This window comes from Somniosus microcephalus, chromosome 2 (genome assembly GCF_052327205.1).
Source record: "Somniosus microcephalus isolate GS21.2 chromosome 2, FLI_Smic_1.0, whole genome shotgun sequence".
Lineage (NCBI taxonomy): Eukaryota > Metazoa > Chordata > Chondrichthyes > Squaliformes > Somniosidae > Somniosus > Somniosus microcephalus.
The window spans coordinates 383,092,821-383,109,489 of record NC_140988.1 but is presented as its reverse complement, the minus strand read 5'-3'; the positions used below and the strand labels follow the sequence as shown (position 1 = coordinate 383,109,489).

General features: G+C 50.5%; 1 pseudogene; it reads right to left on the bottom strand.

Moving 5' to 3' along the window:
- Positions 1-3,183: 3,183 nt before the first annotated feature.
- Positions 3,184-6,283, bottom strand: LOC147123801 (uncharacterized; annotated as a pseudogene).
- Positions 6,284-16,669: the final 10,386 nt, after the last annotated feature.

Here is a 16,669-nt window from a genome sequence, read left to right as displayed (position 1 = left end):
TGGATTAACATCAGTAGAGATACAGTCAGTGACACAGGGCGCTGGCGGAGGGTTGCTGAGTGACCGTGTGAGGGAGCTGGATTAACATCAGTAGAGATACAGTTAGTAACAGGGCACTGGGGGAGGGGTTACTGAGTGACAGTGTGAGGGAGCTGGATTAACATCAGTAGAGATACAGTCAGTAACACAGGGTGCTGGGGGGAGGGGTTACTGAGTGACAGTGTGAGGGAGCTGGATTAACATCAGTAGAGATACAGTCAGTAACACAGGGTGCTGGGGGAGAGGGATTACTGAGTGACAGTGTGAGGGAGCTGGATTAACATCAGTAGAGATACAGTCAGTGACACAGTGCACTGGGGGAGGGGTTGCTGAGTGACCGTGTGAGGGAGCTGGATTAACATCAGTAGAGATACAGTCAGTAACACACGGCACCGGGGGAGGGGTTACTGAGTGACAGTGTGAGGGAGCTGGATTAACATCAGTAGAGATACAGTCAGTGACACAGGGCGCTGGGGGAGGGTTGCTGAGTGACAGTGTGAGGGTGCTGGATTAACATCAGTAGAGATACAGCCAGTAACAGGGTGCCGGGGGGAGAGGGGTTACTGAGTGACAGTGTGAGGGAGCTGGATTAACATCAGTGGAGATACAGCCAGTAACAGGGTGCCGGGGGGAGAGGGGTTACTGAGTGACAGTGTGAGGGAGCTGGATTAACATCAGTAGAGATACAGCCAGTAACAGGGTGCCGGGGGGAGAGGGGTTACTGAGTGACAGTGTGAGGGAGCTGGATTAACATCAGTAGAGATACAGTCAGTAACACAGGGTGCTGGGGGAGGGGTTACTGAGTGACAGTGTGAGGGAGCTGGATTAACATCAGTAGAGATACAGTCAGTAACACAGGGCACACGGGGGGGAGGGGTTACTGAGTGACAGTGTGAGGGAGCTGGATTAACATCAGTAGAGATACAGTCAGTGACACAGGGCGCCGGGGGAGGGTTGCTGAGTGACAGTGTGAGGGAGCTGGATTAACATCAGTAGAGATACAGTCAGTAACACAGGGCGCTGGGGGAAGGGTTACTGAGTGACAGTGTGAGGGAGCTGGATTAACATCAGTAGAGATACAGTTAGTAACATGGCACTGGGGGAGGGGTTGCTGAGTGACAGTGTGAGGGAGCTGGATTAACATCAGTAGAGATAGTCAGTAACACAGGGCACTGGGGGAGGGGTTACTGAGTGACAGTGTGAGGGAGCTGGATTAACATCAGTAGAGATACAGCCAGTAACAGGGCGCTGGGGGGTAGTTACTGAAACTGACTGTATCTCGACTGTTAAACTCTCAGTTAGATTGAGGCTCACACAAACACCATTTCTCAAGTCCTGGATTAAATGCTTGTTCTGATGAGGCAGGCTCAGTTTCGCTAGCTGGTTTCGAGGGCTGTCATCTCCCTCGATAACTCTCTCCCAACAGTGTCCGACTCTCCCTTGTGTTTCCCGGGCCGGCCGAAAGGTGGGGTGAGAGGGGTGGGGGCTATTCTTCATTTGAGAGATCAGACAGCGTGTTGGCAGACTGTTGCACTCTGGGAAGCATCACCAGGTGGCATTCTGAGTATCACACGAGGGTTTACTGGGCAGTGATCAGGAACAAGAACCCTGGCTGATCTTGTCTCCTTTCTACTTAGATCAGCTAACTAGGCAACAATATTTTTTGGTCCAAAAGAATGCAGGATGGAAAGACACCCTCTTTAAGGATGTGTTCTGTGTGGTGTGTATTTTAATTCACCTCCTGTTTCTTTGAAGGACAGAATAAACAGGAGCCGCACAGGTTTTATTTGTAAGATGAGAATAATCTGCTGCTTTGCACAGTCGGTCCGTTAAGACAGCGTATAACCTTTAACCTGTCGGCTCGGTTCAAATACAGGCCGGACTCCATGACGGGGATCTGGCTGATACTGGAGTCACCACTGCAACGTGGACTCAAATCTCGTCGCGTTTGATGGGGATCAGTTCTCTCTGACTGGAGATTGGTGAGGCTCTATTTTATTGCAGAGGCGTCGGTTCAAACTCCAGCTGAAGAATAATGGGCCTTATCGGGCTAGAGTCCATGATAGGGGAGAGTGTACATGGGCTGTGGGAGGAGATTAAATGGGTGGGTAGAGTCCATGATAGGGGAGAGTGTACATGGGCTGTGGGAGGAGATTAAATGGGTGGGTAGAGTCCATGATAGGGGAGAGTGTACATGGGCTGTGGGAGGAGATTAAATGGGTGGGTAGAGTCTGTGATAGGGGAGAGTGTACATGGGCTGTGGGAGGAGATTAAATGGGAGGGTAGAGTCCATGATAGGGGAGAGTGTACATGGGCTGTGGGAGGAGATTAAATGGGTGAGTAGAGTCCATGATAGGGGAGAGTGTACATGGGCTGTGGGAGGAGATTAAATGAGAGGGTAGAGTCCATGATAGGGGAGAGTGTACATGGGCTGTGGGAGGAGATTAAATGGGTGGGTAGAGTCCATGATAGGGGAAAGTGTACATGGGCTGTGGGAGGAGATTAAATGGGAGGGTAGAGTCCATGATAGGGGAGAGTGTACATGGGCTGTGGGAGGAGATTAAATGGGTGGGTAGAGTCCATGATAGGGGAGAGTGTACATGGGCTGTGGGAGGAGATTAAATGGGAGGGTAGAGTCCATGATAGGGGAGAGTGTACATGGGCTGTGGGAGGAGATTAAATGGGAAGGTAGAATCCATGATAGGGGAGAGTGTACATGGGCTGTGGGAGGAGATTAAATGTGTGGGTAGAGTCCATGATAGGGGAGAGTGTACATGGGCTGTGGGAGGAGATTAAATGGGAGGGTAGAGTCCATGATAGGGGAGAGTGTACATGGGCTGTGGGAGGAGATTAAATGGGTGGGTAGAGTCTGTGATAGGGGAGAGTGTACACGGGCTGTGGGAGGAGATTAAATGGTAGGGTAGAGTCGATGATGGGGGAGAGTGTACATGGGCTGTGGGAGGAGATTAAATGGGAGGGTAGAGTCCATGATAGGATAGAGTGTACATGGGCTGTGGGAGGAGATTAAATGGATGGGTAGAGTCTGTGATAGGGGAGAGTGTCCATGGGTTGTGGGTGGGTAGAGTCCATGATAGGATAGAGTGTATACCGACAATGAGATAATCTGTTATAGTGACGCTGGTTGATGGGTAAATATTGCCCAGGACACCGTTGGGAACTCCCCTGCTCCTCTTCGAATAGTGCCATGGGATCTTATTCATCCACCTGAGAGGGCAGCGGGGCCTCAGTTTAACGTCTCATCCAAAAGACGGTACCTCCGACAGTGCAGCATTCCCTCAGTGCTGCATTGGGAGTGTCAGCCTGGAGTACGGGGCTTAGGTCTCTGGAGTAGGGTTTGAACCCACAAACTAATGATTCAGTCGCGAGAATGCTACTTACTGAGCCATGGTTGAGACTTTGACTCCTTGTTCTACCTTCAAATAAATACTGATTGTCCAAAGACCCAGGTGTCCTTTTGGTACTTGCAGTGGGGATAGTAGACTCCACTTTGCATATGGAGCGTGAGCTGGAAGCGGGGAGGCAGGGTGTGCTCGGCTCCACCCACTCGCGCAGGTGCATGTCTATCTCGGACTTTGCCTTGACCAGGTGCCGTTTCTTGGGGAGGTCGATGACGTGCACCGGCTTGAATTCCTCGGGTATCCTTATCCTATGGTAACTGGAACCCGGGAACAACTCCCTCTTGATGACATCAAAAGGCAGGGTTGGCAGGGGCTCCGATCTCATCCCAACCTTGGCCCTCAGCTCAGGGTGGCCCGCGCTGTCCAGCGCCAGCTCGTGAAAGGGCCCAAAGTCGTGCTGTTGGACCAGGATTTCCGGGCTGATATCCGGATTGGCCTCCACCTGTCTGGAGATATCCGTCACCGGGGGCATAGCCGGATTGGTACTGACGTTCCAGATTGGCTTGATCACGCAGACGGGGGCCTTGCCCTCGCGAGGTGCGTTGCAGGTCACGGTTTGCGAGCCTGGGATCTCGGGGACACCCCCCCCTCTCCTTCCCACTTCGCACCCACAGCAGCCCGGCCTTTACCCATCCCGGACCCCCCTCCGATCGGCAGGGACCCTTGGGCTTTGTGAGCTGCTTGACTTTGAGCGTCTTTTTGCCGCTGCTGGTCTCACCAGTCTTCACCGACTCCCTCAGCTGTTCGAGCACCTGTTCCGCGGCGGTCCTGCACGGCTTGTAGAAGCTGGAAGATGTCCTCACTATATTGGGCAGGTTCTTCTTCTCTAGCCACAGTGTGTAGGACTCATTGGTGAAGTAATCCTGCTCTTCCTACATCAAAACAAATAAAATCATCCGAACACTTTAATACATTTAAACCTTAGTAAAAAGCTTGTTTTCATATCTTCGCACTCTTCACTTGGAGAACAGTGTGAAGTGGCAAAAGGTTCGCAGGCTGATCGATGTGAATGATCCTTCCATGGTCATCTCCATCATCGTTAACAAAAAAGGGAGCATATGGAATGGGAGCCAACCTATTTTAGTTACAAGGAAAGATTGGATAGGCTGGGGTTGTTTTCTCTGGAACAGAGGAGGCCGAGGGGAGGCCTTATTGAGGTGTATAAAATTATGAGGGGCCCAGATAGAGTGGATAGGAAGGACCTATTTCCCTTAGCAGAGAGGTCAATAACCAGGGGGGCATAGATTTAAAGTAATTGGTAGAAGGATTAGAGGGGAGGTGAGGAGAACTTTTTTCACCCAGAGGGTGGTGGGGGTCTGGAACTCACTGCCTGAAAGGGTGGTAGAGGCAGAAACCCTCACCTCATTTAAAACGTTCTTCGATATGCACTTGAAGTGCCGTAACCTGCAGGGCTACGGACCAAGAGCTGGTACCTCCCTGGTATTCAAAACTGAAAACCGGTTAGCGAGTGCCACTGGCTTGGGGGATTCCTGCGCTATCTGAGTCTTCCTCCTACCCTGTCTGGTGATCACCCACTCCCTCACCTCCTGCACCTTCTGTGGCAGTAGGGTGACCCACTTCCAGGAAACTCTCGAACTCCCTGATGCACTGCAGTGACTCCAGTCGCTCCTCAAGCTCCGAATCTCACAGCGTGAGCTCGAGCAACTGGCAGAGCTTCGTGCACACCGTGATCCTGCTCTTGGATCACTGTCCAAACCCCCGGGTTAGGGAGAGGATAGCTCAGCCAGGGCCGCTGCTCTGATTACTATCCAGTGCCCCCATCGGAAAGGTGCATGTGTGTGATAGCATGGGCTTGGGCTTCGCTATGAAAATTCCAATGGTTCAATAACCTGTGATCTTCACTGTTTAGACTCTCGCATTAAGAATGGCCACACGAGTGAAGGATCGGAGAGGGCCCAGTCATCGTGGAACAATACCGAATCCCCGCCAGAGCCAGCACATTCAGGAGAGGGGAAGTGAAGGCTACAGACACCGCCCCACGCTGGGTACAGGCACCGCCTCACGCTGGGTACAGGCACCGCCCCACGCTGGGTACAGACACCGCCTCACGCTGGGTACAGGCACCGCTCCGCGCTGGGTACAGGCACCACCTCACGCTGGGTACAGGCACCGCCTCGCTCTGGGTGCAGGCACCACCCTGCGCTGGGTACAGGCACCACCTCACGCTGGGTACAGGCACCGCCTCACGCTGGGTACAGGCACCACCCTGCGCTGGGTACAGGCACCGCCCCGCGCTGGGTACAGGCACTGCCTCGCTCTGGGTGCAGGCACCACCCCGCGCTGGGTACAGGCACCGCCCCGTGTTGGGTACACGCACCGCCCTGCGCTGGGTACAGGCACCGCCTCACGCTGGGTACAGGCACCGCCTCGCGCTGGGTACAGGCACCGCCTCGCGCTGGGTACAGGCACCGCCTCGCGCTGGGTACAGGCACCGCCCCGCGCTGGGTACAGGCACTGCCCCGCGCTGGGTACAGGCACCGCCTTGTGCTGGGTACAGGCACCGCCTAGTGCTGGGTACAGGCACCGCCCCGCGCTGGGTACAGGCACCGCCTCGCGCTGGGTACCGGCACCGCCTAGCGCTGGGTACAGGCTGTGCCTCGCGTTGGGTACAGGCACCATAAGCACAGATTCACGAGGAACACTTTGTCCTAATTGATCAGATCTGGTTCGGTCCAATCAGGTCACATTCAAACATGGCCTCTCCATTCGAGCAGGCCAGGACATGTAAATTTTGATTGGGGCAGAGGGGTGGAAGAGGAAAGACCCACCCCAGGAACTTTGGGCCGTGGAGCGGCCCTTAGCATTATTGCTAGCTGGAGTATAACACGTGGGAGGTATCAGCGCTATGTTACAATGCACTTGGCTTAATACAGACCACTCCCAATACATGAGGTTCCATGATTCCCCTCTGAATACTTACTTCCTTCACAGGCCCTTTATCAGCACTTTACAGCAAAGAGCTGGGCACCTGTTCTAGGGTAGGAGACCAACATAACTCGAGACAGCATGCCATTTTACAGATCTGTGAGGTTTCCCTTGGCTGTCAGGTGGTACTTCTTAGAGGTGGACGGAAGTACTGAGTGGGGTGCCCTAGGGCTCAGTGCTGGGATTATTACTGTCTCGAACTTGCGTCAATGGCTTGGATGCAGAAACTCAATGTAAACTGGTTGAATTTGATGATGATATCAAACTAGGAGGAGCTCGGGAGTTGGAGGGGGCAGCTCCGAAATGATAGAATGAGGTGGACATAATTTGCAAGTGTGCAGAACAACGGAAGGTGGAATTTACAGTGTAAGGTACAGTAAACAGGAAGGAAAAGTAGATAAAACACATACTTCATGAATGGTATTAAAACAGATAAGGATGATGCTGAACGAGACCTAGGAGTCTCCGTCGAATGGACAGCCAACATGTCCAACCAATGCAGAGGAACAGTGAACAAAGCCCGTAATATGTTGAACAGCATCGTTAGAAGAGTAGAATAAAAGTCAGAGGGGATAACGGTCACACTGTACAGGGTCTCTGGTCAGACAGCTCCTTGAGCACTGTGTCCAGTTCAGGTCACTCCCACCTTGAGCACTGTGTCCAGTTCTGGTCAGACCCACCTTGGGCACTGTGTCCAGTTCTGGTCAGACCCACCTTGAGCACTGGGTCCAGTTCTGGTCAGACCCACCTTGAGCACTGTGTCCAGTTCTGGTCAGACAGCTCCTTGAGCACTGTGTCCAGTTCTGGTCAGTCCCACCTTGAGCACTGTGTCCAGTTCTGGTCAGACAGCTCCTTGAGCACTGTGTCCAGTTCTGGTCAGACCCACCTTGAGCACTGTGTCCAATTCTGGTCAGACCCACCTTGAGCACTGTGTCCAGTTCTGGTCAGTCCCACCTTGAGCACTGTGTCCAGTTCTGGTCAGACCCACCTTGAGCACTGTGTCCAGTTCAGGTCAGACCCACCTTGCGCACTGTGTCCTGTTCTGGTCAGTCCCACCTTGAGCACTGTGTCCAGTTCTGGTCAGACCCACCTTGAGCACTGGGTCCAGTTCTGGTCAGACCCACCTTGAGCACTGTGTCCAGTTCTGGTCAGTCCCACCTTGAGCACTGTGTCCAGTTCAGGTCAGACCCACCTTGAGCACTGTGTCCAGTTCTGGTCAGTCCCACCTTGAGCACTGTGTCCAGTTCTGGTCAGTCCCACCTTGAGCACTGTGTCCAGTTCTGGTCAGTCCCACCTTGAGCACTGTGTCCAGTTCTGGTCTGACCCACCTTGAGCACTGTGTCTAGTTCTGGTCAGACAGCTCCTTGAGCACTGTGTCCAGTTCTGGTCAGACCCACCTTGAGCACTGTGTTCAGTTCCGGTCAGACCCACCTTGAGCACTGTGTCCAGTTCTGGTCAGACCCACCTTGAGCACTGTGTCCAGTTCTGGTCAGTCCCACCTTGAGCACCGTGTCCAGTTCTGGTCAGACCCACCTTGAGCACTGTGTCCAGTTCTGGTCAGTCCCACCTTGAGCAGTGAGTCCAGTTCCGGTCAGTCCCACCTTGAGCACTGTGTCCAGTTCTGGTCAGACCCACCTTGAGCACTGTGTCCAGTTCTGGTCAGTCCCACCTTGAGCACTGTGTCCAGTTCTGGTCAGTCCCACCTTGAGCACTGTGTCCAGTTATGGGCAGTCCCACCTTGAGCACTGTGTCCAGTTCTGGTCAGACCCACCTTGAGCACTGTGTCCCGTTCTGGTCAGTCCCACCTTGAGCACTGTGTCCAGTTCTGGTCAGACCCACCTTGAGCACTGTGTCCAGTTCTGGTCAGACCCACCTTGAGCACTGTGTCCAGTTCTGGTCAGACCCACCTTGAGCACTGTGTCCAGTTCTGGTCAGTCCCACCTTGAGCACTGGGTCCAGTTCTGGTCAGACCCACCTTGAGCACTGTCCAGTTCTGGTCAGACCCACCTTGAGCACTGTGTCCAGTTCTGGTCAGTCCCACCTTGAGCACTGTGTCCAGTTCTGGTCAGTCCCACCTTGAGCACTGTGTCCAGTTCTGGTCAGTCCCACCTCGAGCACTGTGTCCAGTTCCGGTCAGACCCACCTTTAGCACTGTGTCCAGTTCCGGTCAGACCCACCTTGAGCACTGTGTCCAGTTCTGGTCAGACCCACCTTGAGCACTGTGTCCAGTTCTGGTCAGACCCACCTTGAGCACTGTGTCCAGTTCTGGTCAGTCCCACCTTGAGCACTGTGTCCAGCTCTGGTTACCGAGACACAAGGAAGATATTCAAGTGCTGCAGATGATGCTGAGAAGAGGCACGAATCGAATTCCCAGATTCAAGGGTCTGGGTTATCGGCAACGTCTGGAGAGACCTGGCCCTTTTTAAAATTTACCTCCTAACTCCCTATATTCAGCTTTTAGGACCTCATCCCGGTTTTTACCTATATCGTTGGTACCTATATGCACAACGACAACTGGCGGTTCACCCTCCCCTTCCAAAATGCTCTGTAGCCGCTCCGAGACATCCTTGACCCTTGCACCAGGGAGGCAACATACCATCCTGGAGTCTCGTTTGCGGCCGCAGAAACGCCTATCTATTCCCCTTACAATAGAATCCCCTATCACTATTGCTCTCTCGCTCTTTTCCCTCCCGTCCTGTGCAGCAGAACCACCCACGGTGCCAGGAAGTTGGCTGCTGCTGCCTTCCTCTGATAAGCATCTCCCTCACCAATATCCAAAGCGGTATATCTGTTTGAGAGGGGGATGGTCACAGGGGACCCCTGCACTACCTGCCTGCTAGGGGGCATAATTTCAGAATAAGGGAGCACCCTTTTAAATTGGAAATGAGGAGGAATTTCTTCTCAGAGGGTCGTGAATCTTTGGAATTCTCTTCCACAGAGAGCTGTGGAGGTTGGGTCATTGAATATATTGAAGGTGGAGATAGACAGATTTTTGAACGATAAGGGAGTCGAGCGTTATGGGGAGCGGGCAGGGAAGTGGAGTTGAGGCCAAGATCAGATCAGTTATGATCTTATTGAACAGCGGAGCAGGCCCGAGGGGCCGAATGGCCGACTCCTGCTCCTATTTCTTATGTTCCTATGTTCTGATGAGCCCACCTATCCACTGTATTCCCTTGGTGCGTTTCTAATAACCCTGAATCCCATTTGTTGATAAGAACCTGTCTAGTTCCTTCTTGAAACCCATTCAGGTTTCTTGTTCCATTATCCCGTGCTTTTAAAATCATCTAGCTGTTTGATTTAGGTGCCTGCGTGGCCCAGTGGTAGCACGTACTCTAAGCTGACACTTCAGTGCCATACTGAGGGAGTGCGGCACTGTCGGAGGTGCCGTCTTTCGGATGAGACGTTAAACCGAGGCTCCATCTGTCCTCTCAGGTGGACTTAAAAGATCCCATGGCCAGTATTTTGAAGAAGGGTAGGGGAGTTCCCCTGGGCCAACATTTATCCCTCAACCAACATCACTAAAAAGACAGATTATCTGGTCATTATTTCATCACTATTTGTGGGAGCTTGCTGTGCGCAAATTGGCTGCTGCGTTTCCGACATTGCGACAGCGATTACACTTTAAGGAAGTGCTTCATTGGCTGTAAAGTGCTTTGGGATGTCCTGATGTTGTGAAAGGTCTATCAATGCAAGTTCTTGATGCACTACTGAGAAATTGGAGGGCGTAAATCAAACTTGCCTTGTGCTATTGTTTACCTGGTATCAACATTGGAAAGTTGGTCTTTGCTAAATTCAGCACCAACCTTTCAGTCGGTCCTTTATCCTTCAACATTGTCCTTGTAATGAACAGACCCTAAACTATTCACCCATTTTTGATGGCAGCACATGGATTGGATCTCAAGGTGCAATATCCTCACTGTTTAACAAAAAATAAATTTGTTTGTGTTTCTCGGCAACATGTGTGAGCATGTTTGTCTATCAAGCTCCAATAGCTCACGTTTGCAAATAGAAGACAATGGGGTAATAAAACCAAGTAATTTAATGTCGGGAGCCGGATAAGAAACAAAAAGGAGACTAAATCTCAGGATTATCATCCAGGGTCATTTCTCACCTTGAAGAACGAGCTGGCTTGACATCTATTGTGAGGGCGGATTGAAGGTTATCGTCAGCAGCTGTCCAGTGAAGGGGCAGTGTTACTTGTGTCCATTGCTTCTTTCTTAGTACAGTATTACTATTTGGCATCTCATTCTACTCTCTAAAGTGCCTCGGGGCACTAACCATGTGAATAGTGTGTTATAAACCTGTTGTGTATGTAATATGTATGCTACTTTAACCCTATGGCCAGGGCAGCACTACTTTGTAGGGCGTAGTGATACCGTAGTACCACTCCTGGCCATAGGGGTATAAATAGTACTGCGGGTACTGATCTCCCCTCAGTTCCCGCCTGTGGGTATGAAGTAAAGACCTAAGTTAAACCCTTCCAAGCTGTCTCTTCCTTTTTGTATCAAGTATATGCGCATACTTTACACTGGCGACTAGGAACGTTCGAACTCACCAGTACAAGGTGCAACAAAGGATCGGTAGCAGTTCGGGGAGAGAAGCTTCTTACCAGCCTGCAGAGTCCAGCGTCGACCGAAGGAGGCCACCCAGTTCAGGAGGAGCGGCAGCAACGGAGCGAGAGAGAGAGGTTCCAGCGAAGGCTGCGGCAGCTGAGAGAAGAGGTTGAACGGGCGTTCCAGCCACGGGGCTAAAGTCCACCCAGGGTCAGGTAAACTGCAATCCTTCCCGGGGAACGCGAGCTGCAAGGGCCAGAACGGGCAGGCGATCTGGGGAACAAACGGAGCCACGAGGACTAGCGGGCCACGAGAGGGGAAGGTCGTTGTAATAGCGGCGGGGGCAATAACGGGAGCTGCAAGAAAAAAAAAATAACGAACCTGGAGAGACGTCGTTGACAGCAGAGGGAGAAAAGGCGGGAAAAGCGCCATCTAGTGGACAAAGGGGAAAGTTTTTCTCTTAGAAAAAAAATAACAGCGCCATCTAGTGGACAAAAGGCGGGAAAACCTCTTCAGTAGTTTTAAAAATGGCGAAAGAAGCTCGGTTGTCAGAATTTGTTGCCGACATAGAAGATTGGGACGCATATGTAGAAAGGCATGAGCTTTATTGCATAGTAAACAAGGTGAAAGATGACGAAAAGGCAGCAACCTTATTAAATTCTATGGGGGCAAAAACATACGGTCTGCTGAGGAATCTTCTTACTCCAGAAAAGCCAGCAGACAAAACGTATGCCCAAATTGTTGATACGTTAAAGGAACATTTAAACCCTAAGCCACCATTTATAGCGGAAAGGTACCGCTTTTACAGACGCGACCAAAGGAATGATGAGTCGCAGGCAGCCTATTTAGCTGAGCTCAGACGGTTGTCCAAACATTGCCAGTTTGGAGCCTTTTTGGCGGAAGCGATCAGAGACAGATTTGTCTGTGGCATGTTAAATGAGAGTACACGAAAACGGTTGCTGGCCAAGAAACAGCTCAGCCTAGATCAGGCGATAGAAATAGCATTGGCACATGAAGCAGCAGCACAGGGTGCTGCCCAAATACGACAAAATACAACCGGCTATGACACCCATGAGGTGACATTTCACAAAGGTAAATGCTACCGTTGTGGCAAAACCACCCACGACCAAAGTAATTGTTGGTTTCGTGATAAAATATGCCAGCAGTGTGGGAAAAAGGGGCATATAGCGAAAGTTTGTCGGTCGGGTACGAAACCCAATAGTGGGGGCAATCCGAGCAGTACCAAGGCAAGGACAAAAATACATAAGATATCTGACAGTAGCTCAGACGAGTCACAGGAAGGCACAAAAGCAGAGCCTAAAGGTCTGGGATGTCTCAAGTTATATGGTGTAGACAAAACGGAGGACCACAGCACAATGTGGGTTAAAATGAAGGTCGCAGGCGTCGAAGTTAATATGGAGCTGGACACGGGTTCAGCCCTATCAGTAATTAATGAACAAGATTATAACAGGCTGTTCAAACGCATTCCCTTAAAGGATACCGAAATCAAATTAAAAACATATACGGGACAAAAAGTTTACCCGAAGGGAAAAATGCAAGTAACAGTTAAATACAATGGCAGAAAAGTGCCAGGACTTTATTTATACGTCCTACCAAACGGCGGACCACCACTTTTGGGTAGGGAATGGATAAGAAAAATCCATTTCGACTGGAAGTCGATACACGAGATAAAAGTAGAGACCACCAAGAATGATGCAACCATTACAAGCAGGCTGTCGAAAATATTGGCAAAAACGCCAGAGGTGTTCCAACAAGGGCTGGGGACCTTAAAGGACATTAGAGCAAAAATAACTATTGCTCAAGACGCAAACCCCAAGTTTTGTAAGGCCAGACCGGTGCCTTACGCCATCCGGCCAGCTGTGGAAGCAGAACTGGATGCCTTAGAGAGTGCAGGTGTCCTTACAAAGATTGAGTGGAGCGAGTGGGCCACGCCCATCGTCCCAGTTATAAAGAAATCTGCAAATAACACGCCGGGGGAACCAAAGAAGGTTCGCATTTGCGGGGATTTTAAAATAACTATTAACCCAGTCCTGCACACGGTACATAGAGGACATATTCGCATCGTTAGCTGGGGGTAGACACTTTACGAAGATTGACCTTTGTCAAGCTTATTTACAGAGGGAGGTGGAGCAGGACTCGAAAAAGCTCCTAACGATTAACACCCACAAGGGATTGTACCAGTACAATCGCCTGGTATTTGGTGTGGCGTCCGCCCCAGCCATATGGCAGAGGACCATGGAACAGGTCCTACAGGGCATTCCAGGAACGCAGTGCTACCTGGATGACATCCTGGTGACAGGACAAACGGATAACGACCACCTCGCTAACCTGGAGCGAGTACTTCTGCGGTTACAACAATACGGACTCAGGGCGAACAAGCAGAAATGTGAGTTTTTCCAGGAACGTATCTCATACTGTGGTCACATTATAGATAAGGAAGGCCTGCATAAGTCCCCAGAAAAGATCGAGGCAGTAGTGAAGGCCCCGCCCCCTGAGAATGTATCTCAGTTACGATCATTCTTAGGCCTTATAAACTATTACCATAAGTTCCTCCCGAACTTATCGTCCATTTTACATCCACTAAATTCATTGCTGCAAAAGGGAGTCTCCTGGAATTGGGACGAAGCGTGTGAGGCTGCTTTTAAAAAGGGTAAACAACTCATTACATCAAAGGAAGTGCTCGCACACTTTGACCCAAAAATGCCAATGAGGTTGGCATGTGACGCCTCCCCGTATGGTATAGGGGCAGTGTTGTCACACAAATTTCCCAATGGGACGGAGAGGCCAATAGCATTTGCCTCAAGGTCGTTAACTACAGCCGAAAGAAACTATGCGCAAATCGACAGGGAGGCCCTCAGTCTGGTGTGGGGTGTAAAAAAATTCCACCACTATCTACATGGACAACGTTTCACACTACTGACGGATCATCAACCGTTGGTGTCCATATTTAATCCAACAAAAGGGGTGCCCCTGATGACGGCCCAAAGGCTACAGAGATGGTCACTGTTCTTAGGAGCACACCAGTACCTTATCGAATATAAGGGTACCAAACAGCATGGCAATGCGGATGGCCTGTCGCGGCTACCATTGCCTGCCGAGATCGAAGAGATAGTACAGGACCCCGTGGAAATATATCATACGGCGGTTATGGAACACTTGCCCATCACCAGCCAATGTATCGAGCGGGAAACACAGAATGACCCGACACTGGCAAGGGTTTACGAATTGACTGTGAAAGGCTGGCCGGCGCAGGGGGACGCATCATTGCCGGCGTTTTCGGCAAGGAAGGACCAGTTGTCCGTATGCCGGGGCACATTGATGTGCGGAGCCAGGGTGGTGGTCCCTCAAAAATTACAACATAAAGTGTTTCGGGACTTACACGAAGGTCATCTGGGGGGTGTCAAAATGAAAAGCCTCGCCAGAGCCTACGTCTGGTGGCCCGGCATTGACAGGGACATCGAGGAAGTAGCAAAAGCATGCCAAGGGTGCCAGATGGTACAGAACGTACCACCCCAAGCCCCACTACATCCGTGGGAGTGGCCCTCAACGCCGTGGCAAAGGATCCACGTGGACTTCGCTGGGCCCTTCATGGATGCGATGTTCCTTATTGTAGTGGACGCCCACTCAAAATGGCCGGAGGTCATAAAGATGTCATCAACGACAGCCGAAAAGACGGTCGCAGCCTTAAGGACCATTTTTGCCCGAAATGGGGTGCCCGAGCAAGTCTGTTCGGACAATGGGCCACAATTTGTGGCAGAAGAATTTCAAGCATTCCTAAAAAGGAATGGAGTGCGACATTATACGTCCGCACCATATCATCCGTCTACAAATGGGCTGGCAGAGCGCTTTGTACAGACTTTTAAAAAGGCCATCAAGGCGATGGGGGAGGAAAGGTTGCCACTACAACACAAGGTGGACAATTTCCTATTCGCGTACCGTAATGCTGCACATACGGTGACCAACCAGGCCCCCGCCGTCATGTTCTTTAATAGAAGGTTAAGGTCTCGCCTCGAATTGCTCAGACCAAACATCCGGAGAGATGTGGAAAACCGAGTATTTCGTAGGGCTCCTGACAGACAGACACGGAGCTTCGAGGTGGGGCAGCAAGTGTTGGCCCGTGATTATAGAAATGAAAAGTGGCGGTCTGGTACAATAAAGGCCCGCCAGGGACCTTTGATGTACACAGTGGAGACAGGGGACGGCATAATCAGACGACATGCTGATCAACTTGTGGAGTCCAGAAACCCAACTGATTCACTACCTCAAACGTCTCAGCACATTGTTCCAGCGGAATCACGGCCCAGCTCGTCGCTACAGAAGTCTCAGGATGGCGAGGAGTTCAGCACTCCAGTGAGCTCCACGGCACAGGATGTGCCATCAGACACCGACGACTCCAGCGATGAAGTGGTGACGGAAGTACCGCCGCCTACACCGAGACCGACTAGAGAAAGACGTTATCCTAGTCGAGACAGGAGGCCTCCTCAGAGACTGAATCTATAACATGTTTCTTTTTATATATATATAGGTAGACAACTCTGATGTAAATATGTTATGTATGTTGTGTTACCAAATGTTATTAGCCCTAGTTATGGTGCATCTGTTGACTTAATTGCACGGGTACGTTTTAATTAAAAGGGGAGGAATGTTGTGTATGTAATATGTATGCTACTTTAACCCTATGGCCAGGGCAGCACTACTTTGTAGGGCGTAGTGATACCGTAGTACCACTCCTGGCCATAGGGGTATAAATAGTACTGCGGGTACTGATCTCCCCTCAGTTCCCGCCTGTGGGTATGAAGTAAAGACCTAAGTTAAACCCTTCCAAGCTGTCTCTTCCTTTTTGTATCAAGTATATGCGCATACTTTACAAAACCCAGTTTATCTGGGGAGAATCCTGGCGCTAAACCGGGGAGGCAGTTCCCAAAATAGTCATTCTCAATGTCAATTGAAAATGAAAGTTCTTTAAACTTCTGGGGAGCGAAGGGTTAACACTGTGCTGATTGGTTGAGAGTTCTAACACCTGTGATTGAAAGGCGATCCAGTTGTTTCTTGGCAAGCCGTGTGGTAATGAGAGTTTGGGAGTTAAGTACTTCCAAAATAAAGTCCATTATATCCCAAGTTAATTACTGTGCCATTAATGTGCAGCCATTCTGTTTGTTAAAGTGTTATTTAGACCCACTTGTGCCTCAGTAGTCAGTGATTATTCAACAGGCTTCACATTCTGCACGTGTGTGTCTTGGTGCCACCCACAATTATCAACGCCTGCTATTATTTTATTTTGTCGTGGTATATAAATGGCGTGAGTCACACAACACGAGTCGCCATCTCTGATTGGACGTATTCCCGGCGCTTTCATCACGTGACCTGCTGGATCCAACCACCTTTTTCCCCCGTCTCCAATATTTTTATAAATGAATGAAAGTGGTCAAAGAAAATGGAAATAAAAAATCATTTTCTTTAATGCCCTGGTGACTTTTATCCCAGGTTTGCTCAAAGCTGCAATTGGGAATGATAGCATAGTGGTTATGTTACCAGACTAGCAATCCAGAGACAGACTTAGATTAAACAATCTGAGAGACATGAGTTTAAATCCCACCACATGGCAGCTGGGGAATTTAAATTCAGTCACGTCAATAAATCTGGAATAAAAAGCTACCATCAGTAATGATGAGCATGAAACTATAGGATTGC